Source organism: Zingiber officinale, chromosome 6A (genome assembly GCF_018446385.1).
Source record: "Zingiber officinale cultivar Zhangliang chromosome 6A, Zo_v1.1, whole genome shotgun sequence".
Classification (NCBI taxonomy): Eukaryota; Viridiplantae; Streptophyta; class Magnoliopsida; order Zingiberales; family Zingiberaceae; genus Zingiber; species Zingiber officinale.
Genome location: NC_055997.1, coordinates 23,859,066 through 23,872,595, shown reverse-complemented (window position 1 = coordinate 23,872,595; position 13,530 = coordinate 23,859,066). Strand labels below are relative to the sequence as shown.

Below are 13,530 nucleotides of genomic sequence, written 5' to 3'. Positions count from 1 at the left end.
CCCAGTATCTGGATTGTAAAGCTTATACCCTTTTGAGTTAGTATCGTAGCCAATAAAAATAAACTTCTTACTTTTATCAACCAATTTACTTCTTGTTTCATCAGGTGTCACACCTCAGGTAGTCCCTGCCAGAAGAAATTTCGATAGCATCTCCTCTGTACGGGTGACAATATGAAACTTCTACTACAAGCCCTCAGGGCCACATATACCTAAGCCAACAAGGTCGAAACAATAACAATAAACATAACTAAACAACCACGCAGTTTATATATTTCAATCTCTGGCTGACACAACCATACAATTTATATTTGAAAACCACCTACTCCACTACAATGATGGAAAATGTAAACCCATGACAGAAAATCTAACACAGCAGAAAAACAAATGCAGTAGGCCATAAGTCGATAAAATCCTCAAGTATAATCCTACATCACACATATATAAATCAACATAGTAGATCAACACAAACAAGGAACCCAAGTCCGTAAACCAAAAATCGTCGCGACACGAAGTGGTGAGGGACTAGCGACTGGAACCTCCTGACAGCATCAACCTAAAATGGTAATATCAACGGAGTGAGTCAAATCCTCAGCGAGTATCGAGCTGACATGCATAATACAAAATAACTAGTAGTAATAAATATGTGCACAGTCTCCTGGAATAATGGAAAATGTATAACTAAAAGAAAAGGAGAAGTTGTACTCACCAGAATCTCCTATCAGAATAATAAGGTCGTCAGACCAAAAGTAACATGTCCCAGTATGCATGTCAAACATATGCATCCTTCCAATATGCAGTAAATAAAATACAACAAATAAAATGCAGCAAACACAAGCAATAAATGCAATCATGCATATGATGCTAATGACATGTCCTGGTCACCCCTGACGTCAATCAGTCATCTCACACACGATAGTGAGACCGAGTAGGAAGGCTATGACAACTATGCACTCTACCATCACTGCTCATGATGAGTAACTGAATGGACAGGATGCTGTCAGAGTACACCTATCCTCCTACCCTAAATCATAAGTGGGGGAGCTCAATGCTCTCATCTCCCTGAGCCAGTCTAGAGGAGGGATCCCTGACGTGCTACCACGCTGCATCACGCTACCCATGAGTGGACTAGCGGAGCACTGACAGAGCAAACTTCCACACACCCTGCCTGATATACCACTAACTCATGAGTGGTTGTATGTGCAGATCTCTGTAACTGGCGATGAACTCAACAATAATGGGGCTACCAATCGCACAACATGTAATCATGCAAGATGGTGCATAACACTAAGCATGAAAAATCCTGACCATATCTACCTCATAAAACATGTACCAAAAATAAATGGGTCAAATAAACAGATATAGGTACATGGGTCAGATATGGTAAATGTCTAGTCCGGTGTATCATAAGGTATGGTATGTCACTATCTCTGTAAGCATAAATAATTATGACAATAATAAATCATAAATGCAGAACAGATGAAAGCATGCAACAGGTATCATGTAGTGGCATACCTAAACAATGATAAACATAATTATTACTAAAGGCTATAACCTACTACGCATATTAACATGATATATCAAAAGAGATAAGTCAAGGTACCCGCCTCAAAAATGGGGATCATCTCCGAAATAGACCCCACGTCGAGATGCTCGTCTTAAATCAAAGTCTTGTAATATCAAACATATACGGATTTAGCTACTCCCACACATAAAAAATAACTAAATCAAATTCCAATTTACCTGGAACCCTAATTCATTCATTAAACCTCGGTTAACTACATACTTGGGTCTAATCCGAAACTTAGATCAGATCCGTAATTTAACCCTAATTATCACGACAACCACTTGGGTCTATCATTTCTAATCTTCCTAATTTCAATTTTAGATGCAAGCTACAACAAAGATAAATTCCTCCACACCTTACCTTAACACCAAGCCACTCTTGTTGATCCTCAGCCAAGTAGGGCAGCCGACGAAATTGAGTAGCTACTAGAAACCACCTGCCCAGCTCTGTTTTGGTTATCCACTTTATCAAAACAACACCCAAACTCCTAAATCCATGTCTAGGAGGGAAAACCTACCTCAGATTTGGTGGTCGTAAACCCTAGATCGACAATGGCAGCAAGCAACAAGTGGTGATGCGCATGTGGTGCTCGCGTGAGGAAAAGAGGATGTGACTGGCAGATCGATTTACTAGGAATGTCTCAAGTTTTCGACAGTGATCAGAGTAGATACCCCTCTGCCCTAGGCATGGTGGTGGATCGTAGCGGCGTGAGAGAAAGAGGAGATAGTTTGTTGTCTAAACAAATGGAAGGGGTGATCATGGTGACCGTCGTACAGTGATTGATGTCGTGCACAAGAGTTGATCGGGAGAGGAAGGAAAGGGGCGGCGAGGATGGCTAGGGCACGATGTCGCTGAAGTAGCCCAGTCCGATGGTCGAATGCGACGGCGCCGACTGTGTCTAGTGCAGAGGGAAGGCGACTATTGACCCAATCTAGGGCATGACAAGGCACGCCGGAGAGTTCAGGTGGTCGACGCTGCTCCATTCAATGATGGCGGATTGCGGAGAGGCTAGGGCAGAGCTCAGGAGAAGAGGAGAGTCAGCATTGAAGATGAGGGAAGGGGGAGGAGATCTGCCCGGTTTCCTCCCTTGCCGATACTTTGTTCGCGTGGGACAGGAAGCGCAAAGCGGCGCCGGCGCCGATTGGGGAAGATGAAGAGGAAGGGGATCAGGCTTAGGGAGGAAGAAGGAGAAGAGAAGAGAGGAGTCGGGCACGAGACGACAACGGGGGAAAAAGAAAAGGAAATAAAGAAAAACAAAAACAAAAGAAAAATCAAACTTTTCCTCGCTTAAATGGGGTAGCCTAAATAGGATTTCCCGTGGCCCAATATTTATCCCCGTAACCTATACCATACGGCTTCCGAAAAATTCTCAGAAAATTTATAAAATTTTGAAAAATTCCGTTAAGGCTATTCCTCTATTTTACCATATTATTTAATTAAGTTTTTTGCTGTATTTTACATTCTCCCCCACTAATAAAAAAGTTGGCCCTCAAATTTCGTTATCTACATTCAACAAGTACTAGCAATAAATAGATAGTATAAATGTTGAATGGAAATTAACCCACATACCTCAAGTGAAGAGATGGGGGTATCGAGCTCAGATCGTATACTTGAGCTCCCAGGTAACCTCCTCATCAGAATGATGTTGTCATCCGACTTTAACCAGCCGGATAGTCTTATTCCACAGCTGACGCTCTTTCTGGTCCAGAATCCGTACCGGAACCTCCTCGTAGGTAACGTTAAGCTGAATGGGAACTAGTATATCTGGCAGTACATGTACTGGGTCGGTTATGTATCTCCTCAGCATAGACACGTGGAACACATCGTGAACGCCTGCTAGAGCCGGTGGTAGCGCCAGACAATAAGCTACGTACTGCTCCAATCCTCTCCAAGATCTGGAAAGGCCCAATGTATATCGTGGAGCTAACTTACCTCGGAGGCCAAATCTCTTCACCCCTTTAATGGGTGAAACTCTCAGGAATACATGGTCACCAGTAGAGAACTCCAGGGGTCTCCATCTCTGATCAGCATAACTCTTCTGGCGGTCCTGAGCCTCTGACATCCTCCGTCTAATAGTACGGACCAACTCTACCTCCTGTTGAGTTCTATGAGGTCCTAACAGCTGGGCCTCCTCAACCTCCTCCCAGAGGGTAGATAAGGCCTACCATATAATGCTTCAAACAGTGTCATCTAGATAGTCAAGTGATAGCTGTTGTTGTAGGTGAACTCTACCAATGGCAAGTGGTCTTCCCAAATGCCTCCAAAATCCATAACACAATACCTCATCAAGCCCTCTAGAGTTTGAATGGTCCGCTCTGACTGTCCATCTGTCTGCGGATGGAAAGCTGTACTAAAACGGAGCTGAGTGTCCAAGGCCTACTGCAGACTCTACCAGAACCGGAACGTGAACCGTGGGTCTCTATCCGATATAATACTCAATGGAACACCATGCAGTCTAATGATCTCCCAACAATACATCTCTTTCAATCGATCTAGATAATCGGTCTTCTGGATCGCTAAGAAGTGTGCGGATTTGATTAATGGGTCAACGACTACCCAAATCGCGTTGTGGCCTCATTGTGTCCTAGGCAATCCCACCACAAAATTCATAGTGATGTGCTCCCATTTTCACTCTGGAATCGGAATCCTTTGAAGTAATTTGGCAGGTCTCTAGTGCTCATCCTTCACCCGCTGACAGACAAAACATCTAGTTGTAAATTCCGCGATGTCTTTCTTCATACCGTTCCACCAATAGGAATGCTTCAAGTCTCGATACATGTGGGTCCCGCCTGAGTGGATAGCAAATCGAGAGCGATAAGCCTCTTGAAGTAACTCCTCCTTGACCGAGTGAGATGGAGATACGCATAATCGACCTCGGAAATATATAATACCAGCGTCATCTCGGGTGAACTCTGTCTGTTGCCCTGAAGCTATCTGGCTGCCAATGAACTGTAGTGTTGATCACCGGCCTGGGCCTCTCGAATCCTCATCCGGATCGACATCTGAGCAACCATGGTAACCAAAATACTCTGCTCTATCCATCCCTGCTCCTCAAGGCCCAACTCGGAGAAACCCTGAATTAAGTCTGTGACCACAACTCGGTGGCAAGCCAAAGTCCCTCAGGACTTCCTGCTAAGTGCATCGGCAACCACATTAGTTTTCCCCGGGTGGTAGCTAATAGTACAATCATAATCCTTCAGGAACTCCTTCCATCTCCTCTGTCGAAGATTAAGTTCCTTCTGAGTGAAAAGGTATTTAAGACTCTTATAATCAGTGAGAATCTCAAAAGTAATACTATATAGATGATGTCGCCAAATCTTCAAAGCAAATATAATGGCGGCCAACTCTAGATCATGTACTAGATAGTTTTTCTCATACTCCTTCAACTGACAAGAAGCATAGGAGACTACTCTGTCGTGCTGCATCAACATAGCACCCAAACCCTGTAGAGAAGCGTCGGTGTAGAGTACGAAATCGTCCTCTCCAAAAGGTAAAACCAAAACTGGTGTCGACACTAATCTCCACTTCAGCTCCTGAAAACTGGTCTCGCAAGCCTTGGACCACGTGAACTTCACGTCTTTCTTGGTCAAGCGTGTCAACAGCATAGCAATATGCGAGAAACCCTCGACGAAACATCTGTAATATCCGGCCAATCCCAAGAAACTCCGGATCTCCTGAACTGATTTCGGCTGCTCCTAATTGGTGGCAGCCTCGATCTTCTGAGGCCTACTGAAATACCTCGGCTGGAAACTACGTGACCTAGAAAATCGACTGAAGATAACCAAAAGGCACACTTGCTGAACTTCGCGTATAGACGATGTCGTCGAAGAGTCTCCAAAACTATGCGAAGATATTGTGCATGCTCCTCCTCGGAACGCGAGTAGATCAAAATGTCGTCGATGAAGACAACAACGAACTGATCTAAATACTTTAGAAAGATGCAGTTCATCAAATCCATAAACACCGCTGGAGCATTAGTAAGCCCAAATGACATTACCAAAAATTCATAATGTTCGTATCTTTTAAGAATGTTGTCTTCTGAATATCAGATTCTTTAACTCTCTACTGATGATATCCGGACCGTAGATCAATTTAGAATATACTGATGTACCTCTGAGCTGATCAAACAAATCCTTGATCCATGGTAAGGGGTACTTATTCCTGACGGTCACTGCATTCAGCTGTCTGTAATCGATGCACAACCTCATAGTACCATCCTTTTTCTTGACAAATAATACCGGAGAACCCCAAGGAGAAACACTAGGGTGAATAAATCCCCTGTCCAATAACTCCTGGAGTTAGACCTTTAGCTTGTCCAACTCTTTCGGTGCCATACGGTAGGGAGCTTTCGATGTCGACGCAGTTCCCAGAATCAGCTCAATAGCAAACTCCACTTGCCTTCTGGGAGGCAAGCCTGGTAGCTCATCTGAAAATACATCCGGATACTCTTGGATCACTAGAACATCTAAGAGCTGAGTACTACTACTGTCGTCAGTATTAATCAAGGACAAAAGAAATCCCTGACAGTCATGTGATAGCAGCTTCTGAGCCTGCATTGCAGAAATGACCGATATGTCATTGTCCCTGATGCTAGTGAAATCCCACGAGGGTTGGTTCGGAAGTCAGAATGTGACCACCCTCGTCTGGCAATTAACCGTGGCATGATATGCTGACAGTCAATCCATGCCTATTATAATGTCGAACTCGACCATTTCCAGGACTAATAAATCAACCATGAGTATAATGTTGTCAAAGTCTAATGGGCAGCCTCTAACCTCCTGAGTAACGTCCAATGTATCACCGGACGGTAGGGAGACGGTCAGTCGCTGCGGTCTAATAGTAGGTAGTCTACTTATGTCCCTCATAAAAGCACGAGAAATAAAGGAATGCGAGCTACCAATATCTATTAGCATATCAGTGGATAATGCATAAAGTAAAACCATACCGCGGAAAACAGATCCATCGGCCCACTACGTATCCTCTCTGGTAACCATGTGAATACGTCCAGTCTCTGGCGGTGGTGGAGGTGGTAGTGCTGCCAAAGGCTGCTGCGCCTAAGCCCGAGCCTGCCACTGAGTTGGCGTCGGATATTGTGCTAAAGATGGATATAAGGGCAAAATTTAACAATGACAACAGGATAAAATTTAACATGATGTCTATATTATATCAGCTATGTTAGTTAGAGCCCTAAAGCCAATCATTTGATGATTGTATGGACTCATGTATATCATATTCTTGTATATTAATAAAGACATTTGTTTGGTTATTATACTTATTTATATTAGTGCCAAATAGACTAAGTATATTAGCGTCCTTGAGTAGAAGGTTCATACCTATATCAATCGATTAGTTGAATCGATAGTGAGATGATATAGGGAACACTACTCTAAATCATTCCTAGTCGAGTATTAGCATTCAGGGACAATGTTAATACAATAAGACTAGCATGTAGGTCAGCTCGATGACTTGATCTCACAAGTCATGGATATAGAGATATCAAGCTGACACATGGGTATGCATTAGAGAATGTATATTGAATGACCCGCCATGAGAAAGTATCATGGATCGTTATATGAGTGTCATATACTTTCTCATGTGGCTATTAGTATGACTATTAGTCCTTAGACCTGAAGTCACCATGGATCCCTACATAAGGAGTTATGTACTTTAGTTTCGTCAAACGCCACGTAATCGGGTGGACTATAAAGGCGATTCTTGGGTATGTAACGAATTATGCGAGAGGATGTGAGTGATGTAGATGGGATCTATCCTCCCATATGGGAGCGACATCGCTATTCTTGATAGAGTGAGACCACTAAGCATGGCTATGCCCAAATGAGTCGATTAGATGTTGAGCTCATTTGATCGAGTGAGTCTAACTTAGAGTTCAAGATTTAGATTGATTAGAGGATGACACGGTCTATGCCTCATATTGATCAATCTAGATGTCTAGGATAGAAGGACACTTGTCATTATTTTGTGAGTAGTCACAATTGGTAGTCACAAGGTGATGTCGGATCTCGACATTCTTGTAACTTGGGTAGTAATGATGTGTTGCTAGATACCGCTCATTACTTATGCTCCTAAATGGGTTTAGGGCATTGCCAACGTTATAAGAACCTATAGGGTCACACACTTAGGACAATTAGGTGGAGATTAGGTTCATATGATGAACCAAGAGGATTAGATTCATTTGATGAATCAAATTGGATTAAGAGTAATCCTAATTGGGCTAACTTGAGTTCGACTCAAGTTGATTCATGTGTTAAATGAGTCTAATTTAGATTTTGACTCATTGAATCAATTTAATTTAATGAATTAGATTCATTATATTAAGTTGGCTCGAATCAAATGGTTGGATTAGATCCACCATGGTAGAGATTGAGTCAAGTTTGACTTGACTTGAGAAGGAAGACCAAAGGTCAATTTTGACTTGACCTTTTTGCCACCTCATTGGTGAGTTGGCATTAGGTGGACCAATAATGATGTTCCACATCATCTTGGGTGCCACCTCATGGAAGTTACAAAGCCACTCTCTTAATGGTTTCATATTAATTGCAATTAATGCAATTAATGTGATTTTATGGTTTCATATTAATTGCAATTAATGCAATTAATGTGAATTTTGAAAAGTGGCCGGCCACTTGGTTTTTGGATGAGAATTTGATTTTTTATTCACGTGTGCATCTTCCTCCTTCTCCCTCTCAAGCTCTCCCTCTCCCTCTCCTCCCTTGGCCGAACCACATAGGTGCTAGCACACCTTGGTTTTTGGTCATCTCCATCTAGTGTGTCCGTGTGGATACTTCTAGAGGACCGGCGCTTGACGGTCTTGAGATCCGGCATCATTTGGACGAGCGGGAACGCGAAGGGCATCACATCAAAGGTATAAATGGTTTATCCTTATGTAGATCTACTGTAGATTAAAGTTTTCAAACTCGTACTCGTATTTTCGTTCGGTTTTACCTTGCACGAGATCCGTGGCTTGGGCGATTCGGGGTTTCCGCGACGCGAAAAGCGGTTTTCGCGGCCCGAAAAACCCAACAAGCTACTATTAGGTAACTGCTATAACATGTAGCAGCTATTGTTGGGTAGCTGCTACAAAGTGGAGCAGTTACTATCAGTTGTTGCTATGTGTAGTAGCTACCTACACATTGTAGCAGCTACTCAACAGTAGCTGCTGCAATGTGAAAGCAAAAGTATTTTGTGTAATTACCCTTCTACCCTCATGGTTCCCAACGTGATGGCAAGTGATAACCCTAAATCGGACGAGCAAACATTTCAAACCATCCTCCTTGGAAGTAGCTCAATGTCCGACGATGTCTTTGTCTATCAACATCATCGTGATGTCTGTTTTCTCCTCCGAAACTTAGCCTCTATCGTAAGTATTTTGTTAGGATTTAGTGTTTTATTTTTCTCCTCTTGTTTAGGATTTTGATTTTTCTAGTGTTTTGATTCTTCTCCTAGATGCTACAATGGTGTTTTCTCCTAGCTTCTACAATAGTGTTGACTAATTATATGTCTTCTCTTTAAAGTTAAACTTTCAAGGAATAGGGTTTAAAAAAAGGGTTGTAACGTTGTAATAGCTACTCGACAGTAACTGCTACAATGTGGTTAAACCCCACTGCATACTACAATGTGGTTAAATCTATTGATTGCTACAATGTGGTCAAAGCCTACTTGTTGTCCCGCAGCAGCAGCTATTTGACCATAACTACTACAATATGATCAATAGTCACATTATAGCAGCTACTTGCCACGTTATAGCAATTACTAAACATTGTAATGTATCATATTATGGTTATCACTTGCATTGTAATGCGTCAGCAAGACTATCACTAAGATCTTATGCATTTATATGACAAGATTAAATGGTGAGCCAGAGAACTTCTGCTTCCTATGCATATCATAAGAAATTACAATAGAAAAGTAATTAACCTTAGTTCAAGGATTTTATATCATTAGTAGAAATAAACAACCAATGGATAGAGTTGATAAATAGAAGCATATTTACCTGGATCTTAGCCATGCCCAAAATTACAAATATCTAAAGCCTTATATAAAATATGTTTGACAATTGGAACGTTGAAGGTAAATGTTTCATCTTTCAAAATTAGAAGATTAGCTTCACAAGAAAGGATGTTGCACTAATTCTAAGACTCCTATACTAAAGCAACAAAGTTAATTTGCAGCTGAATGTAGCCTCCACTCAACTCTTTCTTCAACACTTCAGTGATGTGGAGTGTTCAAATAAGAAACTAGAGAACAAGATCATCAACCTCAGCAAACATCTATCATATGTTGAATATGATACTCTATTTTGCTAACTTTTAATATTGTAAATTTTGTTTATGTATTATTTACTACTATTAGAAATATATCTAGATTGCCAGTACAATTACTAATTGATTATGTAGATGATTTTAAGAATTTAGATAGGTATAATTGGTATAAGGTTGTATATGACTATATAAGTCTGTAGCTAGAGGCCATTGGTGTTGTGCTTTTATAGAGGCCGAAGACAAAGGGCCTTGAGGGAAATTAAATTTCCATGCTCAAAGTCCTTAGTCATCTCACTCGATCTATGTTTTCAATCAGAATATCATATAATTTTGTGAGATGAGTTAAGTTCAATTTTAAGATTTGATTTAATTTTGTATTAGATCCAGGTTTAGTTTTCGGCTCAACAAACAAACATTTTTTGGATAAACTTCTAGATTATAGTGAGTCACCTGGACATCATTAGAGTAACCATGCCTTCGAGGTTTTCTAAATATTCCTATCCACTGAACTTAGTACAAAACATTGGTCTAACTAGTTAGGATCTGTAAGGGGTAGTTTCAGTTAGTTCCACTCAGCCAAATGCATCAGGTTGAAGCCATATCTTCCTAAACATGCATAGACAGAGCTTCCCTAACCTACTATCATCCAAAAATTCACTAGTACCGTGAGTCAAGTTAAACTTTGTCCCTTTTTAAGCTGATCCTAATTACTCTGCCAGGTAGGTTAGTTTTGGAGGTGTCAACTAGTTTAGAGCCTTTCCCTGAATTATTGATCAGAATTTTTAAGTTTAGTTTTAGGTTTATGTCGATTACTTTTATAATTGTAGTAGACTTGATGATAGTTTGAGTTTGATTTGGTTCTGTATTTATTATTTGATCTTGGTTTAGTTGATTTAGTTTTATGTTTTGGATGGTATTTGATTTTACATAATATATTTTATTTTTAGGTATGTAGTATTGGTTTATTCCTACTTATGTGGTTAGGCACACTTTTGGAACCCAAGCTTCGGTTTATGTTTTAGATTGAGTCACTAGTGATATAAATGATTTTATTAGTTGAATTTGGCTTGTAACCAAGCCCAGATTTGTTGTATACTACTTTTGATTATTTAAAATTAGATCCAAATTTTTAGCTCTAGTTGTAAAATTTTCTAACAAACCTTTAAGTTTGTTAATTTCAATTTTTGGTGTCGAATTTTCCTCCTCAAGTTTTACGACTTGATTTGGATTTGTTTTTTCAATTTGTTCCTTGAGTTGTTGATTTCCCCAAGGAGCATTTTATTTTGATTTTCTTGTTCAATTAATTTTCTATTTAAATATGCAATTACTTTAAAAAAACTTTTTTCTTAAATTAAAATTTATCGCCTCAGAACCTTCGGAAATAAGTACGAACTCGTGGCTCGATTCAAGTTCGGACCCGTCTTCCGATTCGTCCTCCAATTCTGATTCACGGGCCATCAGCGTGAGGTAGCTTCGGTGCTTCGGCTCTCCGGCTTCTGATTCCTCTGAAGATGATTTGTCCCACGTTACTTGAGTGTCTTCTTTTTAGTTGTATTGGTTTTGTCATTCTTCAGCTTTGGGCACTCGTTCTTGTAGTGACCCTTATTGTTGCATCCGAAGTAGGTCACATTCTTTAGTTCGATAGTGGAGTTGATCTTCTGTAGGTCTTTTCTGCTGAAGTTCTTCTTTCTCCTAGTGAACATTTTTCTTACCAAGTTCACTAGGTGTTCTTCATCTTCTGATTCTTGGTCAGACTTACATTCAGATTCAGGAACGGTTCTTGATTTTTCCTTGGAGGAACCTGCAAAAAGAGCAACACCTTTCTCGAATCTAGCGCTAGTTTGCTCGTGCAACACAAGTTCACAAAACAATTCATCTAACTTTAACTTTGAAAGATTCTTTGAAATTTTGTAAGCATCCACGATGGATGCTTACAGTGGATTTCGAGAAAATGTATTTAGGGCATATCTTATTAAGTCGCGGTTCTCCATTTGGTGGCCAATGATGTGAAGTCCATTGAGGATATCCTTTATTCTTGTGTGGAGTTAACTCGCCGATTCTCCTTCCTACATTTTTATATTAAATAATTTGTTTAAATAAAGATCTCATTTAGTTACCTTAGCATCGCTGGTTCCTTCGTGCAGTTTGATGAGCTTGTCTCACAGTTCTTTCGCATTTTTGTGTGGGCCCATTCGGTTCAACTCTTCCTTCGTTAGCCCACATTATAGTGTGTTGAGGGCTTTGAAATTTGTCTGGGCTTTCTTCTTCATCTCTGGGTTTCAATGTTCTAGTCCACTGGATTTTTGGAGTTGTCTACCGAAGCCTTATAGCCTCTGGTGACGCTAAACCACTGATTAAAGTTTGTCTTCAGGTAGACTTCCATTCTCTTCTTCCAGTATGGGAAGTCGTCGCCATTGAATAGGGGAGGTCGGACAATGCTGTAACCCTTGATCTGGGCCATGAATTCTGAACACAAAGAGAGAAGAGAGAGAGGGTCCCAAGACTTGGTCTTGGATTAGTAGTGTGGGAGAAAGAAAAAATATATATATATTACGACTGAATTGGCGTTGCACTAATTCAGATTAATTTGCTAAAAAAAATTTTCCAAAGAGGTAATTATACCAATTTGGATTATGTCGAAAAGTAAAAAAAATGAAAAGAAAAATTACCCCCTTTTCCTAACTGGTGGTTGCACCAAATCAGAGCGGTATCTGCTCTGATACCACTTGTTGGATCTTGACGCACGTGAGAGGGGGGGTGAATCACGTGGCTTTTAAAAATACTTCTTTTTTATTTTAAAAACTTGAGTACGCAGTAGAAAGTAAGAGACAAGAAACACAAGCGATTTTTTACTTGGTTTGGAGCCTTCGGCGACTCCTACTTCAAGGGCCAGGTCCCATGGACTTATCAATGGGCAATCCACTAAAAATCTCTTCTGGTACCCCCGGAAAAGATAATCGAGTACAAACAGTTAGGCTAAGTACAACAGCCTGCACTTGTCCTTTTAATAGTAGGTAAGTACAATAACAAAATTTTACCAACACTTCTTAGGAATCAAACTAAGGCACTTTGCATTGATGTTTTTCTGCCGGGCACGATCAGAACTCCTCAAAGTAGTCGTCGGGCACTGCAGCTCCGTAGTAAAGTCGTAGCAATAACCGGAAGCAGTTGGAGGCTCAAATATGTTCGCAATAATTCGTATGTAGTTCTTGTGTCAATGCCTCCTCGAGACTGCCTTATAAAAGGCTTGGAGGGTGCCTCCCATAAGAATGGAAGGCACCTCCAATGAGATAAAATTTTATCCTGGCTTCACTGTGCCTTATTTGTGTTCTGGTCAAATTTTATCCGTAGAGGGCGCCTTCCATAGCCATGGAAGATGCCTTCCATGAACAGTACTGAGGCGCCTTCTATAGTCATGGAGGGTGCCCTCGGGTACTGTTCACCCAAAGGCAGCTTTGCTTCCTTGCCCTGCAACAAATGTGTTAGTCCAAATACCCTGCAAGACAAGTGTTAGCACAAAAATAAATGGAGTAATTAGTTTCTGTCCTCCCAGGACTAGGAACTAATCAATGTCTCAGTTTAGGGGGATCCCAAATAGTCCTAGACTGGACCGACGCCTACAGTCCCTCAACTGGGGCGCGTCCTCACAGTCACTCCCCTCCAGTTACTTACCTTTAATTACCTTTT

The 13,530-nt window shown here is 40.9% G+C and overlaps 1 long non-coding RNA gene across 1 annotated transcript; it reads right to left on the bottom strand.

Annotated features, from left to right (window-relative positions):
- Positions 1 to 240: 240 nt before the first annotated feature.
- On the bottom strand, positions 241 to 2,755 carry LOC121993808. The gene is made up of 3 exons (XR_006115419.1): positions 2,082 to 2,755; positions 1,925 to 2,000; positions 241 to 553 (listed from the first exon to the last, which is right to left on the bottom strand). It is a non-coding gene; the product is annotated as an uncharacterized LOC121993808 (long non-coding RNA).
- Positions 2,756 to 13,530: the final 10,775 nt, after the last annotated feature.